The sequence below is a fragment of the Cnephaeus nilssonii genome (genome assembly GCF_951640355.1).
Source record: "Cnephaeus nilssonii genome assembly, chromosome: 13".
In the NCBI taxonomy this organism is placed as follows: domain Eukaryota; kingdom Metazoa; phylum Chordata; class Mammalia; order Chiroptera; family Vespertilionidae; genus Cnephaeus; species Cnephaeus nilssonii.
This window is the reverse complement of record NC_137084.1, coordinates 45,580,686-45,591,101: the sequence shown is the minus strand read 5'-3', so window position 1 is coordinate 45,591,101 and position 10,416 is coordinate 45,580,686. Positions and strand designations below refer to the sequence as shown.

The 10,416-nt window shown below is 51.9% G+C and overlaps 1 long non-coding RNA gene across 1 annotated transcript in view; it reads left to right on the top strand.

The window, feature by feature from the left end:
- The window catches only part of LOC307109224, a 7,963-nt gene extending 3,529 nt beyond the window's left edge, over positions 1-4,434 (top strand). The window contains exons 2-3 of the long non-coding RNA XR_013814395.1: positions 2,152-2,441; positions 3,996-4,434. This is a non-coding gene — a long non-coding RNA (uncharacterized lncRNA). The remainder of the gene's footprint in view (positions 1-2,151; positions 2,442-3,995) is intronic.
- Positions 4,435-10,416: the final 5,982 nt, after the last annotated feature.

Genomic DNA, 10,416 nt, shown 5'->3' with positions numbered 1-10,416 from the left:
TGGGCCTGAACACAGGCCCCTTTATACAGCCTGTGGCCACAGCAAGCATGCTGCCCTCTGCAGAGTGCCACGGGGTGCCGGGGACAGTCTGGCCTTGATCTTCCAAACTCAGGTTCAAGAAAGAAGGGAAGGGAATGAGCTGCAGCCCTCAGTGCGAGAGGGAAGGACAGCGTGAAGGATGGTCGTGGGCACCCGGTGCCTGACACCTTCCACCAAGGCCCTCCCCTCATCATTCTTTTTCTTTCTTTCTTTCTTTCTTTCTTTCTTTCTTTCTTTCTTTCTTTCTTTCTTTCTTTTCTTCTTTTTTTTAAAATATATTTTAGAGAGGAAGGGAGAGGGGGAGAGATAGAAACATCAATGATGAGAGAGAATCATTGATTGGCTGCCTCTGCACTCCCCCCACTGGGGATCGAGCCCGCAACCCGGGCATGTGCCCTTGAATGGAATCAAACCCAGGACCCTTTAGTCTGCAGGCCAGCGCTCTACCCACTGAGCCAAACCGGCTAGGGCTCCCCTCATCATTCTTGCTGTGGGTGTCAGAGCTGTGCCACGCCCTGTTTCATCCTCATAGACCCCCGTTGTGAGGAAGGATTATCATCACCCCCGTTTTACAGAGGAGAAAATCCAGACTGCAAGAGAAAGATGATTTGGGCAAGTCCCACAGAGAGTCGGGAGCAAATTCAGGACTAGAACCCCAGGGCTCCTGGTCCAACATCCTTTCTGCTCTCTGTAGTCACTCTCAAGTCACATGCCAGATGATTTATTGAGCCTCTGCTATAGTAGGTCCTCCTCGCTGGCCCTGGCAGAATGGGCCACACTCAGGGCTACTGAGCACTCGCTCCCAAAGTGCGGCCGCTGGGCCAGCAGTAGCAGCCTCACCCGAGAACATGCTAGACATGCCATTCTCAGGCCCAGCCAAGACTCATGAACCAGAAACGCTGGGAGTGGACCCAGCCCTCCATATTCTAATGAACTCTCTAGGTGATTCTGATGTGCACCAAGTCTGAGAGTCACTGTACTGCATTACCTCAGTTCCCACAGCTGTACCCCTGGGAAAATTACAAGGCCCATCTCAAAAAGTTGAGCCCAATATCAACTAACACATGTGCTGAGTATGTACCCTGTGCCAGGCATCCTTCTATATATATAATTGATTTCTTTACAGAGAGGAAGGGAGAGGGATAGAGAGTTAGAAACATCGATCAGCTGCCTCTTGCACACCCCCTACTGGGGATGCACCTGCAACCAAGATACATGCCCTTGACCGGAATCGAACCTGGGACCCTTTAGTCCACAGGCTCTATCCACTGAGCCAAACCGGTTAGGGCAGGCATCCTTCTAAGCCCTTTACCAACATAGCTGATTTAACTTCACAACTCTGTACAATAGGAACTAATAGTACCCTCATTTCACAGACGAGGAAATGAAGGCACAGAGAGGCAACACAGGGTCACACAGCTAGCAAGTGGCAGAGCTGTAGAATCCAAGCTTTGACAGGCTAACCCACAGAAAGCCCCCAGCAGAGGGTCTGGCTCCGAGAATGTGTTCTGGGCATAGCTGAGGAAGTGATGATATCGTAGTATTACTTCACCTGAATTTGAGATGATGATTCCCATTTTGTAAATGTGAAATCTGTTCCCTTGTCAAGATCGAGGAGTGAGTCAGCTGCAAAGGCAGCCTCAGTGTCTGAAACCCCAGCGCAGCCCACAGGTCCTCACCATCCATGTAACTCTGAGACCACAACAAGCCATCTGATCTTCTGGACACACCTCAGTTTGCTGTAGGGTAGACATAGGCTCCGACAGGGGTGAGCTGGACCCCTAGTTTGGCCACTCAGGGGCTGTGTGACCTTGGACAAGTCACCTCACCTCTCTGAACCTTCTTTTCCTTATCTGTAAAGTGGATGATGACAGCCTTAACCTTGCAGCGTTCTTGTGAAGGTTGGGGAAGATGACATTTGTGCCCAGCCCAGAGCAAGCACAGAGCTAGCCATCAACAAGCGGCTTCACCCTCTCTTCCCTCCTCCCTGCTGAGACTTCGAGGAAAGACCAGTTCTAGACCCAGAAAAGTTTTGAAAGAAGAAGAAATAAGTTCCCAAATGATCAAAATGCATTTGTCCTCCAGCTTTATCTGCCTTTTCTTTTTCTTCAGATTTCCTTGAAGTAGCCTCCCTGACCAGCGTTTCTGGGACGAGACCCTGGAACTTGCTGCAGCCAAGCCCGGAGTTAGCCACCTGTGAAGGGAAGAGGAAGTCTCCTCTCTGTGCCATCACCACTGGCCAGGCGTCAGCAATCAGCGTGAGCATCTGAGCATCCGCCTGCCTCGAGGTAGTTCGGCCTGGACATCTGAAGCGTGTTAGCTGCCTGCTCCCCGGGGGCTGACCCTGCTTGTTGAGAATTATCCCAGGCAGAGCCACAGAGGATGCAGCAAACAAAGACCAGGTGAGGTGTGGCCACAAGAGTGGGGGAGCATAGTCTCCGGAGCAGCCTCTCGGGACCCCGGGAGAGCAGAGGAGGATGGGAGAAAGCATGGGGCCTGGGCCAGAGCCCAGCCACGGCTCCCTGGCTATGCAGACTGGAGCTGGGGCTGCAGGATGGGAGGGGGTCTCTTTCCCTCTTGGGGCCTCAGTTTCCCTGTGTGCATTTTGGAGGAAGAGCAAGCAAAGCACACCCCGAGGACCTTCTAGCCCTCACCTACAATTGTAGGGCCCCACCTGACCTGGAATTCCCTGCCTCTGTGGGTGAGCCCATTGCTGGGGGGAGGAGAGTGGTGGTGGGGGGGAGCGCTGATTCAGGGATGGAGAGCCATGATCCCCCTTTCACGCCTGGACATCGGAGGAGAGCTGAGAGGCGGCGACAGGAAAGGGATACCAAATTCCAGAACGTCAGCAAGGTGCCCTCTCGGTGGCCATAGGTGGCAGAGACAGTGTCCCTCCCAGATTCGGGGGCTCCAGCTGTGCAGATGGCTGGGATCCAGGCGCTCTTCCCTTTCTGGACCCACCACCACCCTGCTGTCTAGATAGGCCACAGCTAACTTTCACGCGGCAATTTTTATTGACTCCTTATTCTATGGCAGGCACTGTTCTAAACACTATACTCGGATTTCTCTGGGTGGCAGGGCCTGGGTGATTGACCAGCCTGCAGCTTGGCCCTCACCTGGCTGGCTCTGACATTGGCCTTGCTCAAGACACCCACAGGGGTCAGACAGGCTGGCCTTAAGATCACTCAAGATTGATGCTCCTCCCAACACTATCATAACCAACAGCAGACAATCTCCCTTTCCACTGGCAGAAGTGCTCTTGTCCCCTCCCCCTCCTTCTCTCCAGGGAGCCGGGTCTCTGGGAAGTTGCCGCCTGGTGGGCCTAGAATCTGAGCAAAGGGGCGAGGTGAGGAGGGCTAGTGCAGAGGGTGGTTCCGCAGATCTTTGTGAAGCCCGATAAGCCATCTCCACTCTGAGCAGAGAGGCCCTCTGTGGGGACTGGGATGGGCATGTCCCTCAGGCGACAATTCTCACCTCCTGGACAGCTTTGGGCATGCACACGGCCAAGCAGGCTTCTCTGAACCTTGGCTTTTCTCCCGACGCCTCACTCCTGGGTTGCAGCGTCTTTCTTTGGATGGTTATCTCTGACGACCAGGCTGAAGAGCTGTGTCCTGAGCCAGGGAGCCTTTCGATTCATTCACTTCTCACAGGGCAACCTTATTACTGGCATTCCTAAGAAGGGCCCAGAGACCGGTGAGGGTTCGACCAAGTTCAAACAGCCAGTCGGGACCGAGACAACCTGGATTCCCAGACAAGTCCCAATTAAATAGTTTATCACTTTCAAATATGAAAAATGAATTGCATAACTGCGGAACAATGAGGAAATAGAGAGACGCAAAAGCAAAAATAAATATACCTTGGTTTTGTTTCTCAGAGAAACTTCCACTGCCCTTCCCCACCCCATTCTTCCCCGGGGCCCCAGCCATAATCAATACCTTCCCTCCTTTTGCCAACAGCTGTTCCCCGAGGACTAAGCCTTGACAGCAGATCCTGGAAGACAGCCTCAGACCGGATTCTGGAAAGGCCTGGCTTCTCTTGAGGAACAGGGGAGCTTCCGCTCAAAAGAAGCTGTTTACATGCAGGATATGGTAGGAAAGTCTACCGGCCAGGAGTCTAGAGCCCACATCTGGCCTGTGGATTGGCCGTGTGACCTTAGGCCAGTCCCGCCCCTCTCAGTTTCTTCCGCTGTAAAATGAAGACTTGGACTTGACCAGGTGGTTTCCCCACAGCCTGTGTCAGTCTGTCGGCTTCTCTTGGGCAAGGACAATGCCTTCTCCCCTTCACTGGGCCATGGAATTTAGAATCAGAGGGGAGGGTGCAGGCTCGTCCAGACCATCGCTCCCTGCCTGTGTGACCCTGCACGCTGTCCGCCACGGGAAGACACAGATAGCGTCCTGGCCCACGGTGTGTCCCAGGGCTGCCGTGGGTCCCACGGGAGGTGGATCTTTAAGACCTCTGGATGGCAGAGCGGGCATTCTACGGGCTATTACCTGAGGGTGCTCCCGGCCTGCCCAGAGCCTGGCTCCATCCTGACTCGGGGTTGGACCCAGGCTTGTTGATGGAGCCACTGCCTGCCCAGGGGTTCCCCTAGCCCTGGCAAGGGTGTGGGTCCTGGGCCCAGCCCACCACGTGACGTGTCAGTAACAGTGCCCAGATGGCCTCAGGGCCTGTGACATCACAACCATCCAGCAATTTCCATGTTGGAGCTCACAGAGCTAAGGCCATTTTGAAAAATACTGCCTTTTCTTTTCTTTTCTTTTCTTTTCTTTTCTTTTCTTTTCTTTTCTTTTCTTTTTTTTCTTTTATCTTCTCTCCTCTCCTCTCCTCTCCTCTCTCCTCTCCTCTTCTTTTCTTTCTTTTTCCATTTTGGCTAAGGCATGGAATGTAGAAACGGCTGAATTACTGCAGGAAGGGGTAGAGGCTGGGCTCACAGGCTGACTCTGCTTTCTGGGCTCCTAAAAACAAAGGCAAACCCGGGCCATGTGGCCCCTGCTTCCTCATGCCCATCTCGACCCTACTCCAGACTCCCCTGGCAGGTCCAGGGGGAGTGGGGGTGGGTGGCAATGATGGCCTGCTTCCAGTTCCCAGATGACCTCTCTGGACCCCAGCTTACCATCTGTTGTGTCCCCAAAAATTTATATGCTGAAGCCCTACTTTCCATGGTGATGGCATTTGGGGGTATTAGGTTTAGGTGGGTCATGAGGGTGGGGCCCCCACAATGAGATTAGTGTAGTAATCTGCCTCTCTCTGGGAATACACAGAGGTCAATTGAGCACACAGTGGGATGGCAGCCGTCTGCAAGCTGGGAAAAGGGCTCTCGCCAAGAACTGACCTGCCAGCACCTTGATCTTGGACTTCTCAGCCTTCAGAACTGTGAGAAATAAGTGCCATCCAGTCTATGGTATTTTGTCATAGCAGCCTGAGTGGACTAAGACACATGTATGAAACAGGCATAAAAACTCCTTCCCTGACTATTGCTGATTAGAATAAAATGCAGTAATAGCTAACCATTCATTCAGTCATGCATTCATTCAACCGAAGCAGACAGAAATCCTTGCCCTTGAGGAGCTAACATTCTACTAGTCAGGAAGACAGTAACCAAAGAAGTGAAGGATACAGAATATCCCATGGATGATGGTAAGTGTATGGAGGAAAAGTCCACCTGCAGGGAGGACAGAGTGCCAGCAGGGAGGGGCCTGTTCGCACTTTTTTAAAAAAATATCCTCACCCTAGGGTATTTTTTCCATTGATGTTTTTTAGAGAGAATGGAAGGGAGGGAAGAGGGGGGAAAGCATTATTCCGAATTACTAACTGGTTAAAAGTTAATCCGCATTATTAACCGGTTAACACGTGATTCGAATTACTAACCGGTTAATAATTAATCCACATTAACCAGTTAGTAATGCGGATTATTAACCAGCTAGTAATGAGGATCACTTGTTAACTGGTTAATAATGCAGATTAATTTTTAACCAGTTAGTAATGCAGATTAATTTTAACCAGTTAATAATGCTGATTAACTATTAATAAGTTAGTAATGTGGATTAACTATTACGTTTTAACTGGTTAGTAATTCGGATTTCGTAATCAAAGAAAACACGATAATTTCAAGAGAAACATCAAAAGTGCTTTATTCAAAGTAATGTCCATCGCTAGCTACACATTTCCCCATCTTTCAGGTAATTTGTGGTACCGTCCCGATAGAACTTTTCTTGTTTTGAGGCAAACCATTCAGAGACACAATTTTCCACTTCTTCGTACGTTTTGAAGTGCTGCTCAGAAAGTGCATGTGCCATCGATCGGAACAAGTGGTAATCTGAAGGAGCAAGATCTGGTGAATACGGCGGGTGGGTTAATACTTCGCAGGCAAGATCTTTTAAGGTGTCTTTAACTGGTTTTGAAGTGTGTGATGGTGCGTCATCATGAAGCAAAATTACTTTGCTGTGTCTTCACCTGGTTTTAGAAGCTTATAATACACCACACCTTCCTGATCCCACCAAACGCAGAGCATTGTCTTCTTTCCGAAGCCTCCCTAAGAAGGGCCTTTGGGGGTGCTGATGGAGGTGAGAGGCATCCCCAGCTATGAAAGGACACTGGCTATGGCAGGACGTGGGGTATAAGTTGGAAATGATTTTTAGGCGTGTCTCCTATGCCTCAGAACCCCTCAGCACCGTCTGGGCAAGGGAAGGCTCGGAACAATTAAGATGGGACAGCCTCATCTTACCTGTTGGACTCCATTTAACAGGTCTTTGCTGAACAGCTTGTTCATGTCAGGCACCAGCGAGCCTGAGGGTGCTGGAGAGAGCTCAAACTTGCTGCCTGACTGAGAAGAGTGGGTGTCAGGAGGCCTGAGCTCAAGTCCTGGCCCTGCCCTCGCTGACAATGTGGCATTAGATAAGGCATTGTCTTCTCTGAGCCTCAGTTTCCCTGTCTTTAAAATAAGTTGGCCAGCCCTGGCCAGGTAGATCAGTTGGTTAGAGCATTGTCCTGATAGACCAAGATTGTGGGTTCGATCTCCAGTCAGGGCACATACAAGAAGCAACCAATGAATGCATAAATAAGTGGAACAACAAATTAACGTCTCTCTCTCTCTCTCTCTCTCTCTCTCTCTCTCTCTCTCTCAAATCAGTCAATCAATCAAATAGTCAGTGGTTGCTAGGGGTTAAGAGGAGGAAAAAAGGCGGCATGATTGCTCTTGGGTATGGGGTTTCTTTTGGAGGTGATGAAAATGTTCTGGAAATAGATAGTAATGATGGCAGCACAATTTCGTGAAGTACTAAAATTCACTGAAGGGTACACTTAAAAAATGTTATTAAAAGGGTGGTTGGTTGGACAAGATTACCTCTAAAAGAAGGAACACTAATATTGTTTTGTGCCTACAATACCCAGGGCCTGGACTCAGCATTAATATTTTATTTCATGATCTCCCAGGCTCCTACCAGTTCAGACTCTGTGATCCACCACAATGATATGCACGTTGCGATCACTCATCAATAAGTCCAACTTGAGCCTTCCTGCAGGCCCACAGCTAGCACAGAGCCTGTTCCAGGAGCTGGGGTGTAGCAGTGAGCAAAGCTGACTAGCACAGAGACTGGGGAAGAGACCTGAAGGGAATGCCTCTCCTGCAGGAGCTCCGAGCCTCTGGGAGAAATCAGAAGTGCACGCTGTACCCACGAGGTGACTTTCTTCTAGACCAGCTCCTCGCATTCCTTGTATAGGAAAGAACAACAATAACAAAATACAAGGGTGGCCCACACTATGGAGCCCTGCAGGGGGGGTTGATTGATTCTCTTATGCCCGGGAGCCCTTGGCTGGGTGTGCAGGATACAATAGTGGGCATCGGACCCAGCCCTCCCCTGAGGAAGAAAGACAGACTTTAGAACAATCAAACACACACTGAAGAACTTATTTTCATGATTGTGATGGTGATCCGTGCTGTGGAGGAAAAGCACACGATGCGTTGAATGGCTTAACAAGAACACTGGCGAGGCGTGAGGGTGCGTAGGAACAATGAAGGGGTGTGGAGAGGTATTGGTGATGGCCCTACACCTCTGAGAGGAAGGCCAGTATGGGTGAAGCACAGAGTTAAGGGGCAGCCACAGCAGAAACAGGCCGGGCTGACCATGCAGGGCCTTCAAGGCTGGGGACCATATGTACCCACTTAAGCCCGTTGTCCCTGCTCTCTCTCTAGTGCCCCAGTTTGGACAACAAACGATACAGCCACCCCACGTACAGGCCACATTAAGGGGTCTGTTCCAAGGACAACTGGTATTCCAGGAAGGCCTGACCATCACCCTTCCCTGCACGCCCGCCAGCCGGAGCGGCCACCGTGGTTATGGAGCTGGAGGATGTGCAAAGAGCCTTGCTTGGCAGCCCCTGGCCAACAGGTCTGCTCCTCTCCTCCCAGGCAGACCCTGCAGCCCCCTTGCTGGCTTCCCCTCTTCAATATCTCAAGGTGAGAGCTTTTCCACTAGGTCTCAGGCCAAGCATGGTGCTTGGCTCCAGGTCTGATGAGCCAGTCTCCGGCCGTCCCCACCCTCGGCCACTCCCTAAGGACCGGCTCCAGGACTCAGCCGTGGCCTCACGCTCTTTCCACTCTTGCTTCTTATTTTTGCCTCGTTATTTTCCTCCCCGGGTGACTCCCTCCCTCTGCTGGGCTTCTCTCTATCTTGCCCTCATTCTCCTTTTATTTCCTCTCTCCAGGGTAACTTGGCATTGTAGAAAAGCATGTGCTTTAGGATGAATTGTAGCTCTGTCACCTGCTGGCTGTGTGATCACGGGCAGACATAGCCTCCTCTCTGAGCTAATTTTGGATTCGGTGAAATGGGATGATCCTCCCTCCTGTGTCTCTGGGAGGTTGTGAGCTGAGCTGAAATTCATCAAGTGCTTCGGGGACACAGGAGCTGCTCAGCGAATGGTAGTTTTGTCTCCCGTTCCCTTTGCATTCTCTTCACCCTGACCTTCTGCATGTTTTGCTCACTTAACCACAAAGCCCTCCCACTGGACCCCAACCACCTTGCTCTCGGGGCTCAGCCCACCACACCCAGACTTAAGTGAAGCCAACAGCGTCAGGACAGTGTGCAGCCTGCTCACTGCTCGCCCTGTGGCTGGAAGTCAGGGCTGGGCTTTTCTGCTCTGGGACCCCCAGGGGACGTGGGATTTAGCTTCTGAGCTGTGCTGTGAGGGAGGCACCAGAGTCTTTTGTGTATCTCACCAACTGAAGGACGAGTGAGGCAGCCTTTCAACATTGCCCCCTGGCCTACAGACTTCTCGTTGTCCCCCCACATCACACCCTGCACTTTCTAGCCCCTGAGCCATTGCTTATGTCCCTTACCCCATCTGGAACACCTCCCGTTCCTTTTCTCTCATTTTGGGCCTTACACCTTCTCTGGGGCGTAGACATGACAGCAGAGGAAGCTGAGCTCAGAGTACCCTTCTAGTAGGGTACTGGGCTCTGTGACTGCAGCCTCAACAGAACCTCAGAAAGTGGGGGCGATAGAAGGGGAGGATGCTTTTGTCATCAGAAGTGGGAGGGAGACTGAGCAGGCCAAGCTCGGCCTCCCCCACCCCTAGGGTCACTGTGGAGGATCTAAGAGCCAGGGAAGAGATGCAGAGTGGCCTGGAGTGCGGGTCCCAGCTTCTCACTTTCTGGCTGTGTGCAAGTGGGCAGGTGGATACCCCCCGCCCTCCCAAGCCCCCGTCTTCTGGACGGCAGAGTGAGAGTAGTAACTCCCAGTTCATAGCACTGTCAGTGTTTGAGATCGGGAGCATAGCATGCTAGCCCAGAGCCTGGTACATGGTGGAGGCTGTGCTAAGGGTGGTTATCATCATTGCTATTGGTGCTTTGGGTGGGTTGATGTTGGGAGCAGGAGCTAGGGATTCTGGGAAAATGCTTCACAGTGGGGGCTTACCAAAGCCTAGATCCCTGGCCCAGAGCCGAGGGGGTGGCAGTGAGAGGGGCCACTCCTCCCTGGGTAAGGATTGTGTAAGTTGTCATGTCTGTGGGGCATGACTCAGGGTCAGCCCAGCAACACCCCAAACTGCTGGTGACTTTGGCTGGTGACCTGCCCTCTCTGAGTTCAGTGATGCGTGCTTAGTGCCCCTCCTCTAAAGCTCTATGAACTCCGGAAGTGTCACCTCCCACAGCAGCCTCACCCCCATTTCATAAAAGGGTCAAGCAGCCTTCGCTGCAGAACTGAGCTCTGCTCTTTGCAAGACTCTGTGCTGGGCACAGGACTCACAGATGACCCTGACCTGGCCCTGGGCTCAAGGCGCCCGCAGCCTGCGGGGTGCATGGACGTGGGCGGTCCCCCGAATGAGGGAAGCTCAGTCACTGAGCCCCAGTGTGACTTTGGACAAGTCACCACCCAGCTCTGG